This window comes from Tachypleus tridentatus, chromosome 10, assembly GCF_004210375.1.
Source record: "Tachypleus tridentatus isolate NWPU-2018 chromosome 10, ASM421037v1, whole genome shotgun sequence".
NCBI lineage: Eukaryota > Metazoa > Arthropoda > Merostomata > Xiphosura > Limulidae > Tachypleus > Tachypleus tridentatus.
In genome coordinates this window covers 68,441,078-68,460,933 of record NC_134834.1, presented here as the reverse complement: position 1 = coordinate 68,460,933, position 19,856 = coordinate 68,441,078, and the positions used below count along the sequence as shown (strand labels likewise).

Here is a 19,856-nt window from a genome sequence, read left to right as displayed (position 1 = left end):
TAAAAAATAATAAGTATATGATAATGTAGTTTTTCTCTAAGTAGAAATATCTACCTGTGCTCCCGTTACAAATTAGAAAGCGAGTTAGATAAAGGCCGTCTGTGTCAAAGTTTGTTTTTGAATTTTGCCCAAAGCTGCATGAGGGCTAGCCGTCGATAATTTAGCAGTGTAAGACTAGAGATAATGTAGCTAATCATCCCCACCCACTACCAACTCTTGGGCTACTCTTTTACCAACGAATAGTGGGATTGATGGTACATTATAACGTCCCCACGGCTTAAAGGGCGAGCATGTTTGGTGCAACGGGGAGTCGAACGCCTTAACGCACCTGGCCATGCCGGGCCTACTTCCGTAAGAAACACCCTCTAAGATTTCGCCCCTATTCGCTTGTACGTGTTTTGTGTATGAAATGTTTTGTAGCACTGTATTAGCACAAAATAAAACTAAATTGTTACTTATCATTATATGTTTTACTTAATTTCATTTTTACTTGTTCTTGATCGACGTAGAATAAACATAAAATGAAACGTTTTCGTTTAATCAACCTCCTCACAAAAATATTTCTTGTTTGGTAACTTTGTGGCTTGTAAAAATGACTAGCTATATAAAATTAGTATTAATGTTACAAGTTATTGCTGTGATATACAATCCCTTAGGAAAAGTTGTGAAGCATTATGTTAGATTTCCTGTTTACGGACAAATGTACCAGGTCCTTAACGAGAAAGAACTTCCATACAATACCAGGTAACAGTTTGTCATTGCTACCTGTTTCAGTAAATGAACTTCTAGACTTTTCAGTAACTAGAAGCGCCTTTAGAAAACTACAGGCTTGTTATTTGTGATACTTATCAGTATTTAGTTAAGACCCTTTCAGACAAGAGAAAGTAAACGATCAGTGAAGAAAAGTATGTTTATTTGTAATCAGTAGAACAATACATCTACAAATAAATGCTTCGTTATAATGAAAACAAATACTTTTGTGTGTTTATTTTTGAATTTCGCGCAAAGTTACACAAGAGCTATCTGCGATAGCCGTCGCTAATTTAGCAGTATACGACTAGAGAAAATGTAGCTAATCATCACCACTCACTTTTGTAATAAATAACAACAAAAAGTATTACATTGCAAAAACAATCAACCAATGAATTAATTTAAACAGATTAAAAATTAATTCGTATTTTAATAAAAATAATATATTTATGACTAATTATTATAGCAATTCTATAATCTGATGCCTGACGAAGGTCTTTCGCCATAAATGATGATGCAAATAGCAGTAAAGATTTGTGATAGACACGTTTCACCAATTTTGAACAAGTATTTTGCCTTTCCCACACGACTTGAATCTTTTATCGATGGTTCAGTTCCACGACGAGCAAATTGATTTTATGTTGATACATAGATATACTTTACTTGACAGGAATGCTAGCTAGCTAGCTCTATTCTTGTATGGCCTAACGCAATTTACAAACTTATTTTTCAGAGATGAAAATAGATAACTAATGTCTTCGTAAAAATACTGACGTCTGAAGTTGGATGGTTGGTAATGTTTGAAATCTATAAACGTTCCTGGTCGAAGTCTGCAGTTTTCTGATTAATAAGAGTTGATTTATTTTAGCTTCCGAGGTTTATACAATACTGACTATAGCTGAACAATAATATTATATAATTGCCTCTCGGCTAACTTTTATACCGATATACCGAGGCGAGATTCTCGAACGCTCAAGAACATTCGAAGACATGCTAGTGTTTTTGCAAAACTTATATTGTCGATTCTTGCTCTCGAAAATCGTCTACAAATTTAGAGAACAGGGAGGACTTGCGCAATACACATCTAACAATATACGCCACATGCATCAAATTGAAACAAAAGTAGGCATTAAAATAAATGTAATAAAATTACAGAGCATGTGAAAGTACTTAAACACGTTACCTTTGTGGCTTAACACAATCAATAATCACACTACTGAGGTATTCTTCAAAAGCTAGGATAAATTTCAAAGATGCAATGGAAATTTTCTGGTTATGTTTTCCAACTCATTAACAGATATGACAAGTTTTATAAAACTGAGAAACCTCTTGCCTAATTTTTGACAAAAAGAAATGTCTCATAATTTTATCACACATCTTATTGACACCTAAATGACCTACCATGGGAAGTTTACAGGCGACTTTCAATATTTCAGAACAATTTGCTTTGGAAACTATTTGATAAACTACAGCCCAATCTTTTGAAATAGGTACATGTAATGGTCTCCATTTTCTTATAAGCACACCATTTCTCTCAACAACATCATCCTTAGATGAAACAGTGATTAGCTCGCTAACAATCTTGGGCTAGACAATATTTTCAGCCAAACTGTTGCCAATTAAGGCAGAATAGATCTTACTCCAACCACAACTGGTCCCGAAACTAAATCTGATGTGCAGTTTTGCATGAAATTCAAACCAGTCATATTTAAATTAATAATGTTTCTCTCGTTAGAAGGAATACATATTGTATACGTCTGTTTTTCATTTGCTTTTTATGTGCCTATTATAAACATAAAATATCAATCATAATAATTTTTATAAAAGTATCAAACCAGTTTACTGCTCTACAGAGATGTTAGATGCTTAAAGGGTTCGAGACTCGGGCCCGTAGAAGGGCAAGTTTCGGCTTTTCAGTGTGATATTGATCATTGTTTTCTATTCTGATTTTTCAAAATACCAGTCGGGTATTTGAGTATATAAAACTTCACCAGATGAACCAGATCCCTTACGTTGATTATTGTCTTTCATCAATAAATCGTCAGTAGAACAGTTATTCACTAGATCCATGTATTTCCCAAAAATTTTCTGAGACAAATCTATAATGCTATCCTCTAAACACGTGTCTATTTTCTCTTTTTGGCTTAATTTTCTAGTCTGAGTTTGAGTCACAGCGCACGAGGGAAACATGTAAATTTCTCTCAACAACATCATCCTTAGATGAAACAGTGATTAGCTCGCTAACAATCTTGGGTTAGACACTATTTCCAGCCAAATTGTTGCCAATTAAGGCAGAATAGGTCTTACTCCAACCACAACAGGTCCCGAAACTAAATATGATTGTATTTGGTAAAATTACGTCCATATATGGACAGGAAAGCATTGTGTGTTGCCTCCTATTTCTTTTTCAAAGACCAACAATTGGGCATAAAATGACCAGTTTTTCTTTACAAAAATGACAGACAGGCCTTGATGACTTTGATGAAGTTTTATCCTGTGTGTAATAATATTTCGAGCTAGAATTTTTGAAAGATCTTGAACTTTAATGGATTGAATAGATACAGAATTTTGTAAAAGTGGTAAGAATTTATTTTTATGGAAAATGGTTTTATGTGTTAAAGTGTAATCATCGGAGAGAGTAGCAGCTTCCTGCAGTGTTTCAACTTTCTTTTTATTCAAGTAAGTTTTAAAGTCGTCACTTGTACAATATTTAAATTCTTTAGTTAGATATACTTGTCTTATTTTGTCAAAACTGTTGTCAATATGCATAGAATTACACCATCAATCAAAATAAACCTCTTTTTCGTGGGTGAATTGCATATAAGTTTAACTGTCTTGCTTGCAATAACCTTGAAACGCTTGGCGATAAGCCTCCAATACTAAATTGCATGTTTTAAGAATAGCAGCTTTAACCTTTTCTGTACAATCTTCTAGAGAAAGGGCAGCATAAGCCTCTTGTGCCTTTTTCGGTGGGCTATTCTATGGTTTGGGCAACTTCCTCGAAATGTTGTAAATACTTATCAACTTTATTTTCATTAAATGATAGTACTTTAATATATCAATTGAGTTCAAAGTTGTCATTAAACCTTGATCGATCGGAGTTGAGTCTAATTTTCATTTCTTTCAGCCGTATTTCTTTTTTGGCTTTGATACGGGCTTGTTCGGTCTCGAGACGTTTACTTTCTCTTTCCCGCTTCAACACCACCCCTTTCATTAAAAGATACATACATACATATATATATATATCACTTATAATGTTCAATAGATTGATATTTTAATAATTATATATAACAGTTTGTTAAATAAAGGTTAACTTTAAAATATCATCCCTAGGTAGGTCAACAAAAAATTATAGACCTACAGCTTTAAAATCCGGCATTCGATTACTCGAGATGGACAAAGCGTGGATAGCCCATGTGTAGTTTTACATTGAAACAAATAGTCTTCAGTAGAAAAATCTAGCCCTATAATGGTATGTCTGCGCACCTATACTGCTAGAAACATTACTTTTTATGCTCACAGACAAATCTTCTTTATAAAATACACAGTACTTGTTGTTTCAAACATTTTAATCTCTACTAAATGGATGTATAATGGATATACTTAAAAATAATATAATTAACAATTATCATTTATTTCAAGCTTTCAGTCAATGTTAAGCAATATCTGTTTGAATAAATTTACTGCAAGATTTCACTTTTCAGACTTTTGTCCCCTCCCACTCACCGTTAACTCCCAATTTAAAAATATTGTTAACGGCTCCTCACAACGTTGTTGACTCGAGAAAAACACAAAATTCTCATCTACCCTTATTCCGAGTGCGGAGCTTAATTTTTATATGAATAATATTTTTGTGGATTATATTACCACAATACTTCTAGTACCTTAGCGACACGTTTGAGCATTTATAACGCTGAAACTTAATGTTCGGCAATGGTTAAAACGCACATAACCCATTATCCAGCTTTGCCCTTAAAACAAACATATACAAGTTTCGGAACTAGATACCGATCTTATAAAAGAGTAATAAGGACAAAGATACCTTTAAAAGTGTTTAAAACTAACGCCAACGTGTCTGAAAGTACCATAGTCATGTTAAATAATAAATATTTCTGTGTTCACCAAGTTTCATAGTTACAATAGTATAGTAACCGATTACAAAATACAATAAAAATGATATTACATTATCTGACAGTAAATTAACAAAGTAATTCAAAACTTTATTTTCCTATATTATTTTTTGAACTTCGTGTAAAGCTACTCGGAGGGTTACATGCGCCAGCCGTTTCTATTTTAGTAGTGATGAACTAATATTTGTTCCACTGTTTTACCAAAGAATAGTAGGATTAAGCATTACATTATAACGCCTCCACGGCTGAAAGGGCAAGCTTGTTTGGTAACAGGGCTTCGAACCCGCAGATAACGATTCGAGTGCCCTAACCAATAGGCCATTTTTGAAGATGGATTTATAGTTTTTTTGTGTTTTTTTTGTAGAGGACTATTAATAATTTACGTTATATCCTACATCTTTCCCTGTGCCTCAAAAACAAGTCAGAGCATATAATGCTCAACTTTTGATATCTACGATGAGCAAAGCACAGATAACACTTTGTGCTTTATAGCAAATAAATCTGGATAGACTGATCACATCTTTATATTTAAATGATTTTATTTGCATTACGTAATTAAAGTTAGTAACGTATAACACAACGATTAATTTAAGCCAATTATATTTCTCATTCTGAGATCCTGTATTACTACGTTTCTCAATATTGTTTTGTACAAAATAAAAAGTCCAAAACTGTACATGAAGATTTAAAAATAAAGGAAAAAAAAACAATTGTTTTTCTATAATTAATAAATGTTTTTCATAAACCTGTTCTCTATAAACTTGGTTTGAATTTCGCGCAAAGCTACACGAGGGCTATCTGCGCAAGCCGTTTCTAATTTAGCAGTGTAAGACTAGAGGAAAGGCAGCTAGTCATCACCACCCACCGCCAACTCTTGAGATACTTTTCTCACCAACGAATAGTGGGATTGACCGTTATATTCTTACGCCCCCACGGCTGAAAGGGCGAGCATGTTTGGTGTGACGGAGATTCGAACCCGCGACCCTCGGATTACGAGTCGAGTGCTTACCTCCTGGCCATGCCGGGCCCTGTATAAACTTACATCGATGACAGAATTACTGGGTTTTATCAAGAAATCACAAAGCCCTTTTAGCTCAATACAATATATTTATACTACCGTATTCACAGCTTCTAACACTAAGTTTAGAGTTTTAGGATTTACTACCTAGTTGTATCTGGTGTAAATCTTTCGAGTTTCTTTTTTCCTTCTTTATTATTATTTATTGTCTTCAGAAGTTAAAGTTCTTAATCCTTAAAAAATCGTTTGTCAATGCATATGCTTATTGAATAGTTTTTGCATAAATAGATTTAAAAACAACTTTTAATATTTAATTTTAAAAAGAAACAAAATTAACACTGTATATTTATATAGTATTGTGTGTGTCATATCTCAATCGGGCTGACAAGCCATACTTTTGGGATAAAGGCCTTGTCAACACTGGATATAGCACTTTTCACTTTTAAGTTCTTAGACTTCATAACGTAGTTTTCTCGTTGTGGTTGTTAGGCCAGCTCCAGCTGTTTGCTGGTTTGTCGGTTTTTGTGATTGATAAAGTTAGTGGAAATAAAATAACAATAATAAAAGATAAATAGTAGGAGTTATAAACAAAACATATAAATTTATTAACCCTTAACCAAAAACTACAATAGTGTGTAAACTATTTCAATACAAATGACAATAATTACAATTAACCTACTTAATATCGTTAACGGGAGAGCAGTCAGTCGATCACGAAAACTTATAATACAAATAGCACCACCACTAAACGTAGCACGATGATCCCTGGTATTTGTCAAGACTTCGGCGGATATAGTGTGGCGGAAATTTTTCTTTGAATTCACTCATACATTCTTAGTATTACGTTTGTTATATTTTATGTAAATCTGTTTATAAAACGAGATCCACGGAGTTCAATTAAATGATAGAAATCATAATACCACATGAACTGTAACACGTATAAAAAACAACAAAAACAACGCGCGAGTTATATTTTTGAAAAAGAAAACCGGTCATTTGTAAATGACAATAAAACACAGAATATATGCACCACATCTTTCTACTTCTTAGATTTACATATCTATTACTTAACATTTTTAATCAGTAATGACCAAACTAATTATAAAAAAAGTAATATGACTGCTGGTTCTTTTGTGTGTGTGTGTGAGAGGGTGAGAGTGACTTATTTAGTCATCCAAAATAATGCAATGAAAATATTACCTTTCTGTATGCAACTTTGAAAATTCCACGTTCATCTTTGTTTCAAAATGTTCTAAACATTCAAATAACTTCATTTGAACTTGAAATCATAAATGAACCAATAAGTATTTAAATTTAAAAATGTTCATTTACAAGTTTATATAACAAGTACAATATACTTTCAGCATATATACAATGAATTCATTATATGACTTACGACTCACTAAATTAATAACATGGCTCGCTGTTAAAAACAATCTACAATCTTTTATTGCAAACTTTGTCACTCACTGATAGAAAACATCTGTAACACGATTTTTTAGTTAGCAGTAAACAAAACAGACACTCTTTTTACTAAAATTCAAAATCACAAAGCCAACCCACTGGTTTGTTCTCTAATAAATTTAATTTTCTTAGATTGCCTTTTAACCCAACAACTGTGTTATTGAATATATGGCTTTAGGTTACCTCTGCACACAGAATTAGATTTTACAGAAGTTGATGATAAAGAGTTAATTTATTCATCTTTTGCTACATAGGCTGATTAATAAAAACTGTTAAAAGATTTTATATTACTCTTATTTTTAAAATTAAGGCTACATAAAATGTTAACTTTCAATATCTGTTTTAAATATTTAAAAGCCAAATTTTGTAATGTTTGCTTTTTTAAAAGTAGAACACCACTACCTATAGTGCTTTCATTATTCTGTGAAACAATAAAAAAACGTCTTCTGTTGTAGAATGGCATGGCCTCAGAAGGTAATGACAAAATTTTAGATAAATTACTTAAACCCAAACATTGGCTGAACAACACATGGGAACAATGCTGTCACATTAACCATATCTCAGATTTATAATACAATTAGGAGAAGAAGTTAAATGAATGGAAGAAAATATGATAATCTGAATCAGATATTCTTACTAAAATGTGTAACATTTTACATCTTTCCCAAAATAAATGTAAAAGAGCACACTTTAAATGGCAAATAAAGGTTTAAAATTATAAAATTGACAAGGAAAAAAACATGTCTGAAGCCTTCAGTGTTAAGGAAATAATAAGCTTTTTGTACACACAAGGTTCTAAAAGGAAGTAGTACATGAATGATGTGTCACCCTCCTATTGGTGTAGGACTAAGTCTAATGCTGACTGCATAATAGTAGTGTGAAGTAATAGCTAGCAGTTCTATGGAGACTGAGTAGTACTCCTTAAAAATATGTAGCAAAAGTCACACTACAAAAAACATTTAAATAACTGTAAAAACATAAGATTCACTCAAACATTTCCTATTATAAACTTTCACCTTTTTAACAAAATTGCTTTTTTATGAGTTACACACTAAAGTATCATGGTAAAAATAATTAATAATTAATTATACATATATATTTAAGACAAAAAAGTTTATATACTTTTATATATATTTATATATAAACTTGTTTGAAGACATGTCAGAAACCACTGTTATCATGCATAACATAACATAACATTATTTTACATCTTTTAATCTAAAACTTTCATTAATAAAGATGTCCTGTAACATGACTTAGAGGATAAAATATTTTCAATAAAAGTGGATAAAATAAAATCAGTGAATAAAATCTTTTCAACTTCATATGACATATGAAATAAAAACATAGCTTAAAGATTAATACATCAAACATTTTTTATCAATGTTTAAGCTCCCGAGTTTCTTCAAGAAAAAGGTGGAGGTTTTTTTGATGCTAATGGAATAATTGGTTTTGCTGGATCAAATTTAACAGGATCATCATATTCCCTAGAAAATAATTTTGTTAAATGACTGATTAGGAATCATCCAATGATGAAAGTTATATATCCTAATTACTACATTATGACATAATAATATTTACACAATCAATGCTACAGGTAAAACTTATAATTGTTACAAATCCTGTATTACTTCTTAGGAAAAAAAAAACATAAGTAGCAAAATCTCAATGAAAATCTTTCAATTATCAAAAGAGTTGGTCAAATGTCTAACTTAAAAAAGTCTTCCAAAGTTTTAACTAACAAATAACTGTAAAACCATTCAACAATTTATTGGCTGATGAATTTTACAAACGTTTAAAGTTACTAAATTTGAAAACTTGGTTTTCTGGTTGTTTTTTTTTAGCAGGTTGGTAAGAAAATACATAATGCTTGCTTTTTAATTGTCCAAACCAGTTGTGTTTAAATACCTAATTTTCACACAAAGTTAAATATTCATTGGTAATCCATCATAGGGAGAAAACAGGTAATTTCAATCAAGGATGTATGTTCTAAATTATTGACCATTCAAGAGTTAAAAGTAGTGGGAGTTGATTAAGTCAGAGAAAAAGAAATGTAAATACTAGTTGACATTTTGATCAATATATTTGATACCGTAATTTATTTTCACATAATGTTTTTGAATGATATAAATATTTACACTTACTTAGCTACAAGACGAATATATATAATTGTCTTTCTGTCCTCATCAGTTTCTATATCTTTGGCACTTTCTTTTTTCTTTTTTGACTGCTTGCCTTGAAGAGCAACTGCTCCTGAACACCAGTTGTCTTCAACTGACCGAGATATTCCCCTTTCATCATCACCTATAATGCAAAGAGAAATTACCTCTGGAATCATCACTGAAGTGACAAAAAAATTCTGTCACTGAAAAATGCGTGAGTAAAAGAATCTACCTTTCAATGAATTTAACACCAACTAAACATCTGATGAAACAAATAACTAATTTATATAATAAGAAAAGATCTATTATACTCTAACTAATATTGTAGTATTCACATACAGTTACGTCTAACATTAAAGTCAGAAGTTTTTAAAAAATAGACATTCAGGACTGTTAAAAGAATAAACTGTATATAACAATAGAGGAACATAATAAATCACAGATAAATTTGGAAATACAGTATTTTTTATTTACAATAATTGTAATAACATTCACTGCGTCACTCAACTCTTCATAGAACAAATACCTATTGGTTTCTATTATTCTCACAGATCATCTTCCTCTAAGTTTCCTCTAGTACTTGCAGACTTTATCTCTCAATATTCACCTATTTCCTTATTCTCAAGGCAGCTTTCTGTTTCCCTTTGTGGAGAGAATCTCTTCAATCTCACTGATTACCATTATCATTGGTGTGCATCTGCTGTCTCCTTGGCCAATGATATAGCTGTTGTTGACTGTTATCAACCAATGGCACCTCACATCCAATCCTTGGTTTGGCAGTGGGCAACTTCCCTTCATGGAAAGATCTCCTACTTCTCTGCTAACTTTCTCAGCAAATGCCTGCTATATCACCTTCTGTCTAAAATAAGTTTGTGTTGATAGATTTCATCTAACAACAGAGTCTGACACCTTTTCTAACTCATTCCAACTGTGAATACTTGAAGTTCTACATGGAAAGCCTCCCCAAGTCTTGGATGCTCTGTGCTGCACATCACACCAACAATCTTTAATTAACAACAGTCACCTATTTTGAAGCCCAAGTATGTAGCAATGAGGTTACGACCATGACAGACCTTTGCAATATTGAAGAAATTCTAAGTTTCAGGAAAGGACTTCCCAGGACATAGCCGTAATACTTCTAGACTGCATTGCCTTGGCTCCTGGACTACACTACTTCTAGTCTGTACATCCCCTTGTCATATATAAAATATTATTGCTATGAAAGCTATTACTTTGGGAATACAAGTGGTTGAAGAGTTCAGCTACATACACACCTGAAAAGCATGAACCTTCACAATAAGAACATCTGTGATGATGTTACCAAAATACCTTCTCACTGCTATACTTCATGCAATAGAATGTGGTCAATGACTAATTAATGAATCTGGGTCTTAAGTGTAGTTATAATGAGAAAAAACTGTTGTTTACTTCAGGGATTTTCTGTATCCAAACTGAAACAAAAATAAAAAAAACAGACATTTCATGGTATCCTCCTGTACCATAGCATGCACAGCACTCTTACTTAATTAATAGTTACTATTAAACATGTACAAACAATGCCTAATTATAAATGTGTTACGAAAGGCTACAGTACTAGATACTTAACAGCTACCAGTACAAATAAAGGGAATCATTTTAATTTATTATATGAATAAATTCTCCCCCTTATTCTACTATTCCCCTGCTATTCTACTAATATACTATATTTGTTTTTGGTGTAGTATATTATCAAAATTTACAGTACTTTATCATAAAACCCAACTTATTTAATAGTACATAAAGAACTGTAAATTTTGATAATATATTACATCAAAACAAACAAATATTAGTATAAGGCCTGTGATGTAACTTCATTCTTCACCACACTTGAATGAATGAAACCTAAACAGTGTTCAATCTTTCACAAATGTACCTAGCACTGATAATACAAATATTTATAGCTTCTATGTCACAGAGTTCATAAATGTTACACTTATGAATAATGGTTACTCAGACAATTGAACATAGCAGAATTACAACCAGGTTGTAGAAAAACAGTGCCAGAATCAAACACACCAACCATGCAAATGAAGCTTGTCAGCTGCGAAACTCAGAACTCTACTACAGGTCCATCCCATGCATTAATTAAATGTTATAAGGCAACCAATTAGAAGTTAACTAACAAAGATATAACTTCCAATAATTACTTCTTTGGAGTATATGCATTGCAACACGACATTACAAAAGCACAAAGGAATCTAAAAATAACATAAAGGTACCAGAGGTGAGAAAAATTGTTTAACTAAAAAACTAAAAGCAAGTGAAAAATAAAAAAAGAATATTCAAAATAAAAATAAACTACATTGAAATAAAATTATAATGTTCACCAATTACATAATAAGTCAGAACAAAAACCCATTAAGAAAGAAACAACATAGTAATGGAATTGAATAAAAATACACAAAACTGAATTTGAAATCAAACAATCAGTAAAAACTGGTGAACTGAAACAAACCAACCCAAAATAAAACATGAGTGCAGCACAAAATAAACTTTGAATAAACTGAAGATGACAAGAATACAATAAGAGGAAGATTGTTCACAATATTTACCAGCTTTACTGACCTTGCAACAGGTAAAGGATGTTGAAATGTCACTCCAAGATGTGGTAATTATTTCTGATGAAAACTGTCCAGATTGTTGTTACATGTTATGACCATGATAGACACATAATATACCATAAACAGTTGATAAGGTAGGCACTTGAAATAAGTGATACTACTCATTGTCTACAATTATTATGGGAGTTACCTACAATGTTGATTCATAATAGAAATGCATCCATGACAAAAGATATTTAGGTCCTGTGGTGATTTATAGTAATTCTTTCATTGAAATATAAAGTTTAGCAGTTCACAAGACACATGTTGCTTCAGTGAAAATTCAGGACTGAAATTTCCTGTCCACTTAATTTGTGACAGAAAAGCAGTTCAGTAGGTGAAGCAAAATTAATTGTCATGATCTAAAAACTTTTCTGGGCAAGATGTAGTCCACATGCTACATCTTACAATATTAATGGTGAATACATCTCCTTCTCCTACAATAATATGTTTATCTAAAATGCAAATAAATGTCCAATCCACCTAGCTTCTCTGAGAGAATGAACACAGAGATACAATAGCCAAACTACTGACTGCACTGGCACTTGGAAACAGGCTCAGCTATCAGCAAATATACTGACCTCAAAATACATGTAATTTGTGATGATGAAAAACCCACTTGAAATAAAAATGTATCTCAGAATGTCTGGTATAGGTATTAACACTTTTACCAAAATAAAACAGAAAACAATGTTTCGATCTTCTTGGGTCATCTTCAGGTTAACAAAGAGAGAGGCTGACTGTTGCAGGGCATGTCTTAGGGATGAGAGTGCAAAAGGATACGGGATTGTAGGGAGTATGTCAGTTGCACGTTAGGCTATTAATCAGTATAGGTATAAAGGTGTTCCTCTATATTGCTTTAATTTTGGTCTTAGTTGCTGTATAAGTAGGACTTTGATTTTGCATTTGTTTATATTTGTTTCCTTACTTAAGATCTGGGTGTTTACTATGATTATGTTGTATTTATTTGATTTGCTGTGTTCGAAAACGTACGAAGGTGCTTTTGTATTATTTGAATCTGGTTTCTATTTTTCTATTTATTTCTTTAATGTAGAAGTTGTGGCAGTTGTTGCATTGTATTTTATAAGCAATGTTGATGTTGTGTTTTGTTATAAGTTTTTTTCCCCAATGTTGGTTATTTTTTCATTGATGTTCAAAATATATGGTATGAAGTAGTGTAAGGTTTTGTAGCTTGTTGTATCTTGGAATTTTTTGTTGTTGGTCTAGGTGTGTGCATGTAATATTTCAATGGTTTTAGGAGGAAATTTGTTGATGTTGATGAAGTGTTGTTTTATTTTGTTGATTTCATCATTAATTTTATTGGATGAGCATAGTTTTGTGGATGTATTTATTTGGTTTCTTAATATCTTGAGTTTTTGTTTTGTTTCATGAGCTGAGTCCCAGGGAATGTATGGGCCAGTATGGGTGATTTTTCCATGGATTTATTTTTTTAATTGTGTATCAGTTCTTTTGATCTTGAGGTTAAAAAATGCTATTTGGTTAGTTTTTTCCTGTTCACAAGTGAACTTATTTTATAATTAGTCACTAAGGTTTCCGAATATTTAGTAGCCTGTGTTCACAACACCACCTTTCCTTCCAATTAAACATTATTTGAATAAAAAGTAAAAGTCATACCTGATTTAGGAATTGGAGTCACATAGCTGGCATAAAAAGTACACCTTACTTGTACTATAACTAAATGTAACTCACATAACCTTCATGTAGAACTTACTATCTTCTTCAGAAATATTACTGAGAGGGAAAAAAATGATCAGTAACATTTGTGGAGTTTGGAAGTCCTGTACAAGACTATTTATGAAAATATTCAGTAGCATGCACATGGAAGCTACAAACAATAAGTAACTTCAACTAAGTGGGCAGTTTATTATAAATGCAACATATTATTGTTAAAATCACAGAAAAGAAACAAATAGACAGTAAAATGCATTGATAGTTTGTATTTACTTGAACAAGAGAAGTACACCTTGCTACTATATCAATGTACAATTGTGAAATATTTTAAGTACCTTCTGTTATTTCCCACTATTCAGTTTTATTTTATGCTTGCTACCTGGTGTTCTTAGTTTCTATATAAGGTAAAACTGCATTAGCAATATTCATATCAGGATCCTATGCAGGTAACAAGTGTTCAATGAGCCTCTTTTGATGGCATCCTGCAATGAACTTTCCACTATATATTAATTTAAAACCTACTCTTGTTTTACTATAGTTTTCTTTTTTGCATATGATGTGTATTCTTGACTGCATGTTACCCATGTCCTGCTTGTTCTCGAAATTTGTAGATTCTTTAAAATAAGAATTAACAATGTTTAAACTTCAAACACATGCATGATTCGTATAAAAGCAGCTAGCTGAGAGTCAGAAGAAGAATATTATTGGTCAGAGTGCTATAGGCCTCAGAAGCTATAATTGTGATTGATGCCTATTAATTGGAAAACTGCAGAATTTGACCAGGAACGTTTATAGATTAAAAACTGTTTAACTTCAATGAATTACTTCTCATGTTATTATTTCTGTGACAACATTAAATATCTTTTTCAGGAAAAGTCTGCTAGTAAGGATATGGGGCCAAACAAGAACCAAGCTAGCTAGCTTAAGCAAAGTGTAAAAATATCAACTCATATTGTCAAACGGAATTACAGCACAAGAGCCGCGTGGTAGTGCGTAGCGATTAATCTGCTACTGTATATTATTTAGGTATTGGACTTTTGTGGATGCGGAGATGAAGATGTGTTAAAAATTAATGTCTGCTGGATGCAGAGAAACAGAGAAGACCAAGGTCGGTGGCATCGGTGACAAGATCGCCATTGACAAGTTCTGGTACAGAGTATGTCACATTGGTGACCCCTTTTGTCAGAGTCATCTAGTGGTTGGGATCATATAACATCATATAATAGAATGCCATGAAATGTTTTGTTTTGGAATTTCGCACAAAGCTACTCGAGGGCTACCTGCGCTAACCGTCCCTAATTTAGCAGTGTAAGACTAGAAAGAAGGCAGCTAGTCATCACTACCCACCGCCAACTCTTGGGCTACTCTTTTACCAACGAATAGTGGGATTGACCGTAACATTATAACGCCCTCACGGCTGGAAGGGCGAGCATGTTTGATGTGACGGGGATTCGAATTCGCGACCCTCAGATTACAAGGCGAGTGCCTTAACAATCTGGCCAAGCCAGGCGACAGGGTGTAATGGTAATGATCGCTACTACAACCCACATAAAGAGGGAGAGCTTTACAGGCTAAAGCCACATGCCTGTAGCTTTGGCAGCTGTAACATTGCGTCACAACTACGGCGGGTATTTCAGTTTTCTTAACCTGGAATCTCTAATGTGTTTGCTGTATTTAATTTGATAATTATATTTGTGGGTTTTTGTATTCTATTTGAAGTGATTCTGTTCAACTTTTGTGAATATGATGTTGTTTTATGTTGGTTCTTCCTGCATTTGTTTTATCTGAATGTTGCAATGCTTTCCGTTGATTATGAATGATTTTTGTAATGGATTTCATCCCTGTAAGTGTATTCGGTTTATACTAGGGTTAGAATAAGCACTTTATCTTGAATTGGAGAAGTATTTCATAATTAAAAAAAAAATTAGAATGGTACTTATTCCTTGAATTATAACATAGTTATCTATAGAAACATTATTATATTTAATGCATTAAATGTTCCAAATTCAGGCAGTAGAAATCTTTACCATATCTCTGCTGTGAAATGGGCTGCTTTGAACAAGAAGTCACGTAATTGCTTTGCCATTTCTTGACTCGACTTCTGCAACTCCATTTCACTTCCCCTGTCTTACCACAATTTTTTTGGAAAATAAACCCTACGGAAAATATTCGAAGGTCTTTTGCTCGTTTTAAACCAATTTGTGAGCGATTTCAAAAAATAAAAAAAATGGAGAAGTACAGTCTCCTTAAAATAACCTGCAAACATTTAAAGTGAATTATAAGAGCTTCAAACAGAAATCCCTTTATGGACTGATAGTTCACTTTTGTTTGTAGACTTTCGTCAGATCTGTCGGGATCTCACCAAGGGCAAATCTGGGTATGCAAAATGCCTCTCAGAAAATTACTCAAATTGTGCATCTACTTAATTGAAACAGGAGCTAAATATCCGTGGCTTTGGGTTACCTAATTGGCATAGAATGTGGATATTAGGACTATTTTGTATTGGTGACGCTGAAAACCACTGAACAAAATTTAAAGCTCTGAAAATATAACAGAACTCACGTGTGTGAAGTATCCCTTAAGTCAAGCCAGGAGATGCAACAAGGTTGTGTAGGCCAGGGACTAATAACTTTAGTGAACCGTATATCCCATGTAATTCTACATAAAAAAAAATTATCAACGGGCCTCACCAAGACCATGGACCCTGAGCCTCTAACTGAATATGCCACTAGGAATGCACCCTAATTACTTTTACTTCCAACGCTCTTGACACAAACTCAAAAATCAGTATACTACTTTTGTCCAGCTAAATTCTGTTTTTCGTATATTATAAAAACTAGTCATTATACCTACGTGCTCATCACGTGATACTAAATGAAGGTAACATTATAAACACATTATTCGTGAAAACAACATAACGCGTGAAAGTGATATAACAACAGCAAAAAGAAACTACCACTAATAATTTTTTACTTTAGAAACTTCTGTATTTACATAGCGTACATTTCTATAAAGCATACGGTGGAAAAATGGGTGTAGCGAAGTTCAATTCCATACGTCTCCACTTCGTGCTTTAACACCACAATACACAAAACAACATCATTTAAAACATCTAATTTTTATAATTATTTCTCTAAAACTTCTCCTCAATATCAAATATTATACCGTTACTTCAAATTAACAAACAATGAACATATCAGATATAGCTGAGTAGAATCGTTGCGATTTCATTCTACACCAGCATGGAGTATAATTCATATAAATCATCTCCACATATCATCATTTAATATCAAGTTAGATAATAACCCAACTGATAACTTATTCACAAGCGTGTTTTCGTTTTGCTTTAGTACAATGTGCAGCCCCATAATAAATGTGGTGTAGCTGAAAATTAAATTGACAAATATAAATGTTAAGGTTATACATTTAAAGGTTTTTTGAAATATTTGTATTGCAAATAATTTTGGATTAATTATATTTATAACAAACTTTTATTTAATTAATATCTAAATGAGTATTAATTTACAGATCATTATAATAGATGCAAAGCAGTGTAATGCTTAAATTATTTAACAGAGGGCGCTGTTGTTTATTGCGTGAAAAACAGTACGACTGATATTCTTGATAAAATACCAGGTTAGACTGCAGCTTTTTCCATTTTCCTCTTCATCAACTTAATTAAAGGATTGGCTTTAATACTAAGTTATCAGTAAATTCTATTTATGATAAAATGAAACATTTAAAAAAAATTGTCTAACATATATCAGTAGTTGATTATTGTTTTCCGCATTGCAGTGTTTTTGTTTTTTTATTATGTAAAGTTGTTTTTAGAGATAAATTGACGATAATTCTGGTCAAAGCAATTTAGTTACATAAATTACAAAATTAATTAATGAATAACGTAATTAAATTAATATACTCGTTGACTAAGATTGCACAGAATTAGCTCATTAATATCAGATACACAAGTACAATTTTTTGCGCAATAAATGAAAGGCAAATGTAACTTTGACTGAGACGACCAATAAATAACTTTTTATTTTAGTGATTGATTTAGTTTCTAACAGGAGGGCCGATAGATATTTCTACTCAGAGAACAAAATACCTTATGATATAAACTTTTCTACATTACTTTGTGAAACAGGTGCACACTTACGGTTTAACTGATAACCATAGTTTTGTCTGAAGGCTGATAACACAAACTTCCGGGTTTAACAACTGTAATTGACGCAGCACAGGAAGTCCATTGTGTAGCTTTGTGTTTAACAATAAACAAAATACAAATGTCCGAACTTATAGATTCGCCAAGCGATTATATGATACGTTACTTACAAAGAAGATTAAAGTAGCTTTAATAAAATGAAATTTATTAATACGTGAATATATATATATATACATATATCAGTGCGTTTCTCATTGTTTTACTCTGGTATAAACCATATGTAAACTATAACAAAACTTACATTTATATGAAACACATATTTCAGTATTCAAACATACCATTTTATTAAAAATTTGACAATAATTTATCGAATGTTAAATGTTTTGTTTATTTTGAATTCCGTGCAACTGGACTAGCTGCCCTAGCCGTCCCTAATTAAGAAGTGTAAGACTAAAGGGAATGGAACTAATTAAGACAAGTAGAATCAGGCAATACTAGCCCACAGGTAAGTCACGTTGTATCACAAAAAAAAGAAACAGCGCCGTTAGGTCTCTTAGAACATGAGTATATGTATATACGGTGTAGAAATGGGACTTACAGGCTTTGCTACTGAAAAGTATAGATTATGTAAAGAAATAATTTTTCACTGATATCTATAATACAGCAACAGTATTTGATGTTTTTCTGAATATGAACATTAAAATGTTAGTTCAAGACACCTTTATATGTTGTTTCTATGCTATATAAGTTGTCAGATGATAGTCTAAAAGCTCTCAAGTTTTATTCATGTGGCCCAATAATTTGGATGTGAGCATTTCAAAAATAATTAGTGAGAGAATCGACAACTTAATATACAATTAGTCGGTAACTCTCTGATCAGTTTTCTTTTTTTTTTTTAAAGGATCATACTTTGCAAACTATATTTTCCTAACGGCGCGTCCAAATTATCAGTATTCTTCTCTGGTGTTTGTTGCTCACAATGTTGTTTTGCATAACTTTGAGTAACAGTTTAAAATAAAGATATTTGCTTGTAATTATCAATACTAACTGAATTTTGTTTTTGAAAGATAGAACAACTAGTCATATTTCACATGTATCACATTTTTAATGGACTCATCGTAATTCTCTGCTTTTAGAATTTTTTAAATATTCAAATTACCTAATTAATCTTATTCCACATGAAGAGGATGAATACACGAAATGAAGATAAAAATTTCTAAAGGTGACATCTACGTTGATGAAACTTAGCATGCTTAAATACTATCATAATTTGATTCTGAAAATTTGATTATCAGATTAAGGACCCCCACGATGTCGTTAACAACGTGGCGACTCGAGTTAATTTTGGTGTATCTTCAACGTTAACGCTTCTATGCATTATTTGTTCGATTTAATTTGCTACTGGGTAGCCTAAATTATAGACAACACACCTAACTATGTATTCAAAATGATAACGTTTTTATATCTACTAATTTAACATGCATTCCTTTCACACATCCCAAAACTCTCTTCATGGTATTATCATATTATAATCAAATAGCGTGCACAACTGTCGGGTTTTAAAATTTGACGTGGTACATGTAGATGTTATGTTTATTTCATTATTCAAATTCTCGTTACAAGTATCAAAAGAAGGGTCATAGCTTTTAAGTCTTGCTTATGCTGTAAGTTACTTTCGAGAATGTTTTTCTGATCGTTTTATGCTTTGAAATTAAACATTCATATTTTTCTTTCTGAAAACAAACAAACAAAAAACAACAAAAAACTAGTTGCTGTTTTAATGAATTCAGTCAAGTGACGCAACAAGAATAAATAGAGGCCTTTGAATTTGCATAAGAC

General features: G+C 32.1%; 1 long non-coding RNA gene across 5 annotated transcripts; it reads right to left on the bottom strand.

The window, feature by feature from the left end:
- Positions 1-895: 895 nt before the first annotated feature.
- On the bottom strand, positions 896-17,176 carry LOC143229492 (uncharacterized). Of its 5 annotated transcripts, XR_013015906.1 has the most exons (4): positions 12,129-15,218; positions 10,051-10,975; positions 9,507-9,666; positions 6,480-8,849 (listed from the first exon to the last, which is right to left on the bottom strand). It is a non-coding gene; the product is annotated as an uncharacterized LOC143229492 (long non-coding RNA). The 5 variants fall into 5 exon arrangements; XR_013015908.1 differs by lacking the exons at positions 10,051-10,975; positions 12,129-15,218 and adding an exon at positions 16,859-17,176; XR_013015907.1 differs by lacking the exon at positions 12,129-15,218 and having other exon boundaries at positions 10,051-12,072.
- Between the last annotated feature and the right edge of the window lie 2,680 nt (positions 17,177-19,856).